The following is a 10,292-nucleotide window of genomic DNA, read 5'->3' as shown; positions in this document are numbered from 1 at the left end:
CTTTAGGGGGGGTAAAATTTTGTTTCTGCCCTTATCATGCGAACGCGACTTCAAAGCTTAAAAAGACATAAGAACGAAAAGTGAAGCTTCTCAAGACAAAAATAATGACATATCAATTTTAAAAATCGGCCGAATCGAAAAATCGGTCAAATAACCAAGTTACAACGAAAAAACCATTTCGGCTGTATTTCGGAGGGTTAAAAAAAAAAAAAAAAATTTTTCCAGAACCCTCTCAACATAATCTTTAAATTTAGGGGCGGACATTAGCAACTTTTTTTTTCGACCCAGTCTACTGCTCACTTTTAAGCGCCACGTAGTTAGCTGATTGCTCTCAACGTAGCCTATTTTATTCGATTCAACCAAGTGGTATTGCGACAACTTTCGCTAAGCGTCACCAAACCGAAAAAAAATCAATAGCCGCCGATTTGCATTGCAAATTTTCAAATACCCAGTAATGATGACATTTAAGTGTGTCAGTATCGGCAAATGGTTGTAAATGGTGTTTTTATAGTGCAACGGCGCAAAATGAGAAGAATCAAAACAGCAAGAAGAAGGCAGAAAAGCTCACAAAAAACAAACACGAAGAAGTGTTAGTGGAAATTTTATGTATGCAATTGTCCTTTTATTTAATTTCTTGCTTCAAACCATTTTTACATAAAATTTTTATTTATTTTTTTTTTTCTCCTGCTCGTCGCGTCTAGACGATGTTGTTTAAATTCAATTTGCCAAAGGAAACAAGTGTCTTAACACAATTCAATACTGATATCAACTAAATGGTAATGACGTTTTCTAAATGCATAATTTAGTAATTTATTTAAACTAGACAATATTTCAGAACTCTGCTTACGAATAACTTTCTAGATTCGATTAGATAAAAAGATGTATGTACGATTGCCTTAATTGAAGTGCCTGCTCCGTAGTACAAACTAGAACATCACTGATTCAAGGATATAGTTTGAAAATTCAAGAGCTGCCTCGGCGAGACTGTTCTTTTTCCTAAAAAAAAAAAACATTTATAAAAAGGTTGTGTAGTGAAAACGGTACGAACGGTTGGAAAATGCCAAGCGAGCCAAATCCTTGTGTGATGACCGGAGACATCGTTTCAGCTTCGTTCACCACCAGCTGCATTCGCTTTGATTTTTTGTCAAATTCCGAGAAGGCAGAACATAAATATATATTTATTAGGAAAGTTATTTTATTCAAAAATTTCATAGTTAATAAAAGCTACAGTAATTTTACCCATGTGAAATTCAATAATTTTTGCAGCAAATCAAGCAAGTGTTAGTCATTAATGCCATTAACACTCGGCAATGAAAAAACCTTCTAACCAACCACCGAAAAATATTAGCAATAAGCTACCACTCCTGCCTAATGAGTTAAACTAACAATACATACGAATGCTACAAAAATGTCAAGAGCAGCTACGAGGACAATTCCATTTTTGATGGAGGCCAAATTGTTGATGGAAAAAATAAGTGAAACACATACACATACATTTATGGCAAAAATAGCATACATTTAGCTGTAAAACGGGCTGCAACTCCGATTGCCAGTTCGGCCTTAGTATTTTTGCTTCAGACTTTTTGCAAATACTGACAAAAATTAATATACATAAGTTGTGAAACAAATTCCTAAATAGTATAATAAATTTGAAAGGTTAAGTGAAAACCACGAGTATTAGTGCGCTAGAAATAGAAATTATGAGTGATGCTACGAGGTAAGTGCAAGTATTTTAGTCAGACTTAAATATTGATTTGCTGTAATTTTAGATGCTTACCAAAAAGATAATAGAGCTTCATAGCTTCATGGCTTAAGTTAGTCACCTCTATTTTAAAATACAAATCAAAATTCTGCATAATTACGCCGTGCGACAAAAATCAAAAATTTTTAAAACACACGAAAAAATGTATATATTCACAAAACTGGGAGGCAAATATAGTATAACTGCGTCTTAAATTTTTCTCTCTAACGTTAGGATTTTTTAAAGGGCTTTGATATTTCTAGGATATGATTGCATAAAAAAATTGTTAAAAAGATTTGGTGCATTTCAGTGTAACACTGTAGGTACCAATTAAAAGGAAAAATTCTGTAGAATTGAAAAAAAAATTAATTTTTTTAAAACTTTATCTTTGGAGTTTTCCAATATTTATTTTTGAAAAAAATATATGTCAAGGACTAATATGTAAACTACTGCATCCTCGAACTTCGTCCTTCTAACTTTATTAGTTTTAGATAAAAACAAGTAAAAACGTCTAAGTAAAGCTTGAGCCTAACATTAGATACCCAGCGCAAGTATTAAATATAGTTTTTTTTTTCAACCTTTTACGAAAACTACCGCTACATGGTAAGTAGGGGTGGTTTTATCCCTATCTTAAACATTTTCGATAAACTTATATAATTATATGTTATCAAGTTACCGAAATTTATTGAATCATTGAAGTTTATAGTTATCGAAATTTATCGAGTTATTCATGATTATTGAGTTATCGAAACGTATGAAATTATTCAAATTGATCACCGTTTATTGAGTTGTCGAAATTTATAGACACACAAAATTAGTTTTCGAAATTTACGAATAGTTATGGGATTATCGAAATTTCTAAAGCTAATGAAATTTATCAAGTTATGTATATTTATTGAATTAACATTGTTTATATAGGCAACGAAATTAATCGAGTTATCGATATTTATTTGTTTAGTGAAATTTTTCGATTTGTCGAATCGAAGTTCTTGGAACTATCAATATATATCGAGTTATCGAAATTTCAAGATTATATAAGTTTATCGAGTCATCACTACTTATCGAATTTTTCGTGCTACCAGAGTGTAACGAGTTAACGAAATTTATTGATACCTAAGAAAAATATGGAGGTTTCAAAATCTACCGAGTTATCGACGGGATCCAAAGTTTGTTTAGTTATCTAGATTTATCGAACCCACGAACTTATTCCAAATTATCGGATTTTAGCGTTTTTGAATTTCATTGAATCACGATATATATAAAATGATCGAAATTTATCGATAAAATAGAATGTATTGGGTCAATCCAAAGTCCTGCCAAAGACCTTCAAAGATGTAAAAGCTTGTGGTCACGTTTTAGCTCCAAAACAGGACGTTTTCCGGGAGGTGATTATGTAACTTATAAATTATACGACGTACTAAGTTAGAAAACCTCTCCAAGGGGTTAAAAAAATTTAGAAAAACGGTCACATTTCGGTAGTAACTAGCACTCCTAATACAGAATAAATTGTATGTACTTTCTCTGTGTAGGCTAAGAATGAGCCTCTCTTTCCTAATAGAAATTCGTGAAAAAAATAACCTAATTCACTCGAAAGACTAATTCTGCATTCATGAATCAATAATAATTTTCTCCTTCCTTTTTACTGGTAAAGGCCAGTATGCAGTTCTCAAGAAAACGATCAAGAAAAAATTTGCAATTATTTCGTGTGTATGTCCAAGGAATTTTGACATCTGATATTTCACAGCCTTTAGAAAACCGTAGTTCGCAAATTTCTTAAGAGCTGCGTACTGCCTTAAGGAAATTTGTCACAAGAAAATTTCTTAGCCATTTATTGTGCGCCATTTTATATAGAGTTTTTTCTTTTTTTGAGAGCTGCATACTGGCCTTAAAATTTTAGAAGTATTAGTGCTCGTACACATGAGAATTTATTCTTCGCTGGAACGCAGCCTCTTCCATTTAATTTTATATCAAATACAAATATATAATTTTTAAACGAAGAACGAAATTATCTGCTCCTCAAATTTTATCTGCTCTTATGCACTTCCGAAACGCAATCAGTCGCAAAACTCGCGATGCAGTCACACTCACAAAGCACAGGTGGTTTAAATAAATTTGTACAGGCATAGATGATTTCACACCAAAAGCAAACCACTTTTGCAAATTGCCAATAGCTCTTACCCATACCAAAATTAACCAGCAGCGCGGTAGCGCCTCTTCGTTTGTGCTACGCAACGATAAATGCTGTCTATTTTTCTTGAACCTCCCAGCCCATTTTTGACATTTATTTAACCTTAATTTCAATAACTGTGTACAAACATAAGCATACAAAGTTAAGTCAAATGTGTTTGCAGACGCGCTATGGGCTCCCTCTTGGCGTATCAACAAAAATATCGGAACAGCAATCGGTGAATTTCAAGGTAGAATTGACGGAATGAAGCGCGCCTTCTAGCTACAAAGGCAGTTAAATAATGGCATGCCATGACATATGTTAACATAAGAAAACCCACTCAACTCATATATCTTCGTCAATTCGCGGGCTTGATGCGACTGGCTGATTTATGTTGCCGCTGATTGCGCCGTTGGCATACCTGCGTAGGAAACGCGAATTTGGCTGTGTGCTTGCTTACCACTGGAGGTGTAGCCGCCGCCGCGGTGGCAGTGAGGCACTAATGAAAAATCACTAACTGTCGAACCAATATAAAGGCTGCTGCTTGCTGCTCGTTGTTTGACCTAGCAGCGGCAGTGGCAGGAAGTCATTCGGGCGTTTTGTTAAGTTAAATTGAACTTTTACATCGAAAACAGACGTTTCCTTCACCTGTTGGCGCTGACTGAGTTGGCTGGCTGGCTGGCTGGCTGGCTGATGCGTAGACAGCACTACTGATTCGTTTTGTTTACAACATTTGCGCCCGCTTTTTTTTAGTACTATATTTCATTGCTTTACCCGCGTTCATGCGACACACCTTTATTTGCTTTCTTCGATGAGCACTTCCGTCGGCAATTTTTGCCACGAACTCACGACCAATTACCCATTAACGTTGTCAGGGCGTTGGGGCGGTGGGTGTGACTTTGTCATTGTATTATTTGTATGATGGCAAATGTATGTTTCAGCGCGCTTTCCGCTTTATTGCCGCCACTTTGGCCTTTATGCTCATTCGCTTTGTTTGTTCAGCTGGAAAGTTAAATTTCCTCATTTTTTATTTGGCCGCGAGTGAGTTTGCCGTAATTGCATGGCGTAAATATAAAAGTTAAAAAAAAAGATGAACATAAAAATAGAGCGAAATAAAAAAGTGCTTGAGAAAACCACAGCACAATATTCCATTCTACTTGGGTGGTACACGTTGCATGCTTCTGCAGGGGTCGGTAATTTTTATTGGAACATCTGTTGCTTTAATTTAATTACCCTTCACTTTGTAGGCCAATATTGTTTCAACCAAACTCGCCTACCAGATTGTTAAGTTTTACAGACGGATATCTTATATACCAGAAGTCTAAATCTCAATTTAATTTTCATTGAAATGTGGCTTCTCTTTTATATATTATAGGGATTGGTAAATAAGTTGAATTGAATTCCAACGCCTTTTTAATGATTTCTGATTGCTGCTCCCAAATGACTACTGAATAAAAATTCGAGAAAGGTGTTTATATTCAATTTTGTCGAAAAAATAATAGTGTTCAGAGAAGCGAATAATGAATGGTGTCATGTCTATTATTTCTTTCATTCTCGGCGCTGAGCAACGCGTGTACCGCTAACCAAATTGAACTGCTCGGAATGTAGTAAATGCCACGATATTCTCGTCATTCCTGAGTAAAAGCTTTAAATTTGCCAAGCGCGGCAACTCCGGCTATGGTGTTAGCGCAATGGCGCCGTGCAGCGCAGTGTTACCCATGTCTAGAGGGCAGAGGGCAGACCACCAGCGGTGTGTTGTCTGCTAGGCTTGTGACCTAAACGTGAAACAATGGCCAGTGAATATATTGAAGAAGCCTCGGACAATTGCCCCGCTCAACGTTGGTGACCCTGGAAAACGGAATAAGGACTACGATTTACGGATATGCAACTGGAATGTCCAGACTCTCTATGGAGAAAATGCCGCTATTTAACTGCTGTAAGTCATAAAACCACAGGCTGTCAACACAGCAGTTCAGGAACTACGATGGGCGGGACATATCGGTAAACTATTTGTAGCGTGCGAGAAGTTTGGCAGTCGACACGCAATGCTGCATAATCAAGCAGAGGAAATACGTTTCCCAACCAATTCATATTGGTTGTTGTATATTACCAACCATGCAGAAACAAATGGGATGACACAGAGTGCCAGTAGGGGGTGCAGAGAAACACGCAGCATACCAAGCCACCCAGCAGCTTGTGGTGATACGCGCGACAATTTAGCGGTACCGAAAAAAGCAAGGGAAAATAGACGCTTTTCAAGGCAAAGAAAAGTGAGGAAGAAAAACTTGAGTTTGATGAATTTAAGCTGCTGGCAGCCAAAAATGCGGCTAGAAAATTCTGTTAGGAAATAAGGCGCCAATCAAATGGTTTCAATACCGAACTTATTTCTGCAAAGAAAACAAGGAAATCTGCCAATAGACGCACAGAGAACACTTGGGATATGAAGCGAACACTTTCCAACGCTTTTGAGTGGCGGCACGCCTGGCCGGTTTGAAGAAGAACCCCCAGATCTATATTTGTATAAGGATGGGTAGATCAAAATGGATAGTGCCTCTGGTACCGTTGTTGTATCAGCCATTAAGCATAATTTGGTCTAATGAATACAATCGTGGAATCTCAATGACTTTATCAAATCCACAATAAGGGATGACCATTCCTAACATTTCGTATAAGGTTCTATCGACGCTATTATGCGAAAGACTGATGGATTATAGGCCATAGAAGTGTGGTTTGATTTCTGACGTTACTAAACAAATTTGTATGCGGCGCAGAAAGCTGAAAGATGCCGTACAAAGATGAAAAAGTTTTGGGGACTTTTAATCGAACGATTCTGTAACGATTTGGATCATCTACTGGCTTATATTCACAGGGAATAGAGAGGATATTTGAGCACAAAATGGTAAATGGTAAACGGTCGTGGCACCAAAGATGAAGAAAAAGAAGAAGAAAAATCAAGTTTTCTTCAATGTACCGCACACAGTGTCAATAGTTCAAAAGTTAAATGTAGTATGGCTCCATCGAGACACAATTTTTCTGTTTTTTTTTGTGTGTTTCTTATGGCGCACTTATATGAACCACTTTTTGTATTGCATGACTGCCTTTCGTGTTGAAGAATTTTCTTTCTTCTGCTCTGCTCAATTATATTTCTCAATTTATGCATTTTCTTCCTGCCCGCACCCTTTGAAGAAGCCACTCAATGTCGTCTGCTGTCGTAATACTGCAATTTCCTGTCTGGAAGTCTCAATGTGGCCAACAGCTAACCGCGAATTGTGATGATAAAGATAGTTAATACAAGTAACAAACACAAGCAAGTCGATTTGGACGACAATGACAACGTCTAAGGCGGCAATTGTGGTAATAAATAAAAGTTAAATAAAAATAAAATTGTGTCAGCGAGTTGGAATATCAGTCATTGTAAAGTAAAGAAGAAGATGAAGAAGAAGAAGAAGAAGAAGAAGAAGAGGCAATAGACGACAGGACAACTAAGAAGCCTCGGGCAAAATAAATTTGAAAGGAGAAAAAATTCAACCAACAGCAGTAGTTATCACTGAAAGTGAAGCCAGGTGAAGAGGGCAAAGCGTATTAGCAACGGATGTACGGGAACTTCACTTAACTTGCTCCGACTTCTCGTCAGCATAGTGTGCGTCGGTCGGTGAAGTATTTTGCACACAAATTCATACGCACAAGCAATGACAGACAATCGGCAGCTGAGGGAACAAAAGAAAAGTTTTCTCTGACTACATACCGAACTGAGCAGGAGAAAAGTGACCTTGATGTTCGGCGTTGATGGTAATAAAATCTTTGTCGAGTTAGCAATGTCGGCAAAGTTCATTTCAAATGCTATGATTAATGATTAGAGCAATGAATGCTATGTTGGCATCTGAATTTGGTATATGTGTGTATGCACAATGTTGGACAAAAGTATTGGCACATAGAAATTTTCGCAATACCTGCAAGGTTTTTACTCTAATTTATTTTTGATATTTTTTTATAAAAATATAGTTTGTCCTACACCAAAAAACATAAAAGCTAAGTCTCTAAACATTGTGCAATACTCAGGAAAATTCAATAAATTTGCATACTAGTTTGCAACTTTCTATTCAGGTTTTTTATTTATGGAATTTTTTTCACTCAGATTCTTCCATACAAAGTATCATACAAAGTATGTTCGACAATTATTTACTGTATGGAGAAAATGAGCAACACCTTCCACTAAAAAAAAAATTCCAAAAATTAACGCGATTTTCTAGATACCTCGAACTTGCACTTTGTTATACTAAAATTGAATGCGCTATAAAACTACAAACTAAGAAACTAAAAAAAAAAAACTGAACAGAGTGTTGCAAATTAGTATCCAAATTTATTGAATTTTCCTGAGTTCTGCACAAAGTTTAGAGATTTTGTTTTTATATTTTTTGGTGAAGTACGAACTACCTATATTTTATTAAAAAATATTGAAAATAAATAGGAATAAAATACTTTGCATATATTGCGAAAAATTTTCTCTGTGCCAATATTTTTTTCCGGCACTGTATATACATTTGTATGTCGAATTAAAAATGTTTGCGCTTGATTTCGGTCAGAGTTTGTCAGGACTAAAATTAATTGTAGAAAAGTTAGTAATGAATATGTAAGTACATGGGTGGCAATTTTTGAAGAACAGAAAAGGAAATTGGCAAACAAAGATCAAGTTAAATTTTAAATTGAAAACTTTGTGAGGTCTAAAGCTTTTTATGGTTTGGCTGAATTGCTGATTACTATTTCCGCTCAAATTATTATTTCAGGGTTTTGCTTTGTAAACTAAATATTTGTTTAAAATGTAAATATACTTATTCAGTGAAACTACAGTTATTCTAATCGTTTTATGTGGCGGGGCCACTGTCGATTTGTTGATCTTTCAATATCTTTGATTAAAAGATCTATGGCTAACAGGTTAATAAAATTGAAAATTGATTGATGAAACTAGGGACTAGTGTCATAAATTCCAGAGGCATTTCTGAATATAATAACCTCGTCACCGTGCGCAGCAATTTAACCTTTTCTGCAGCACCGTTCAGCGGATTTTAGCAAAATACCAATGTTTACACGCCCACAAAATCCAGTTGTGACAGTAATTACAGGCAAGAGACCACTTAAAGCGCCATTTATTTACCAATTGGTTGCTTGAACAATAAAAAGTAGCTGCCGATTAAGAAAAAATCTCATGAACGATGAGGCAAATCCACATGTCATTCATGAAAAAACTATGCACCTACATTGAGTCACTCCTTGGCGGGGTTTTTGGGCTGGCCGAGTCATCTTCGCAAATGATGCCGATAACGCTGTTACGGTGAACGCTATTGTGCTATCATGGCACAGTTTTTATGGCTTAAATTGGGTAATATGTGGTTTCAACAGAACTTTGCCACTTGCCACACAGCTCAGGAAACAATGGCCCTATTGCGAACGAACTTCCCAGGACGCATAATTTCACGAAAAACGAGGTCAAATAGACGTCGAGATCTTGCGATTTGACACAATTGGACCCTTTGCTCGGTGGCTACTTGAAAAAAGTATGGTATATGCTAATAAAGCCGAGAAGATTCCACAGCTGTAGAGCGAAATCATATGCGAACTATGCCAAAAATGCTTGGAAAATTTTGATATGCGCATCCTGTCTTGCCAGAGGATTCATGGTTGCTTTTTAACGAATATTTTGCTTCCTACATGCTATAGACTCAGAAATATGAAAAAAATTAAATAAATCATTTCGACAAATTTTATGGTATTTTATTTATAAAAGAAAATCTACGGTCTTATTAAATCACCCTGCACAACTTCCCATCGTATCTGGAGCCCACTGCTTATGCGTTACATTGACCTTAACATCAATACCAGTTAATCTAGCAAATGTCTGTTGAACGCAAAATACCATTTGAGTAACTAAACCTTGTAATAAATAAGCTGCAAGCTTAGATAGACTTCATTGAAAAGTTTGCAAGTGAAGCGCCTAAAAGTATGTTGAAATCAAAAGTTTTATACTTAAGCTGCGAATGCGTCAAACTTGTTAGGCAGTACGCCCGTGAGTTTTTCTGCAATGCTCTTCAGCCATTATCGCTTATAGGGGGGTGTGAGTGAATGAATGATTGAAAGCAAGAAAAAAATACTGTCACACACTTCATTGCACATTGACAGTCAATATCAAATGGAGCTTACATGGGCTTACAAATAGAATTATACGTTTTGTTGTACGCAAGCATTGAACATTGCCAGGCATAACAAAGTTATTGACCCAAAACGTATTAGCGCAGAATTCACTGGCTTTAAAGAGTGTTGTTGTTTGGGTGCTAGCAAATAAAAATGTAGGTATACATACATACGCTTGTGGTCAGCTGAATAAGTCAA

The sequence above is a fragment of the Rhagoletis pomonella genome, unplaced genomic scaffold, assembly GCF_013731165.1.
Source record: "Rhagoletis pomonella isolate Grant_MI unplaced genomic scaffold, Rhpom_1.0 Rhpom_scaffold_00002, whole genome shotgun sequence".
In the NCBI taxonomy this organism is placed as follows: domain Eukaryota; kingdom Metazoa; phylum Arthropoda; class Insecta; order Diptera; family Tephritidae; genus Rhagoletis; species Rhagoletis pomonella.
Note: the sequence above shows the minus strand (reverse complement) of the source record.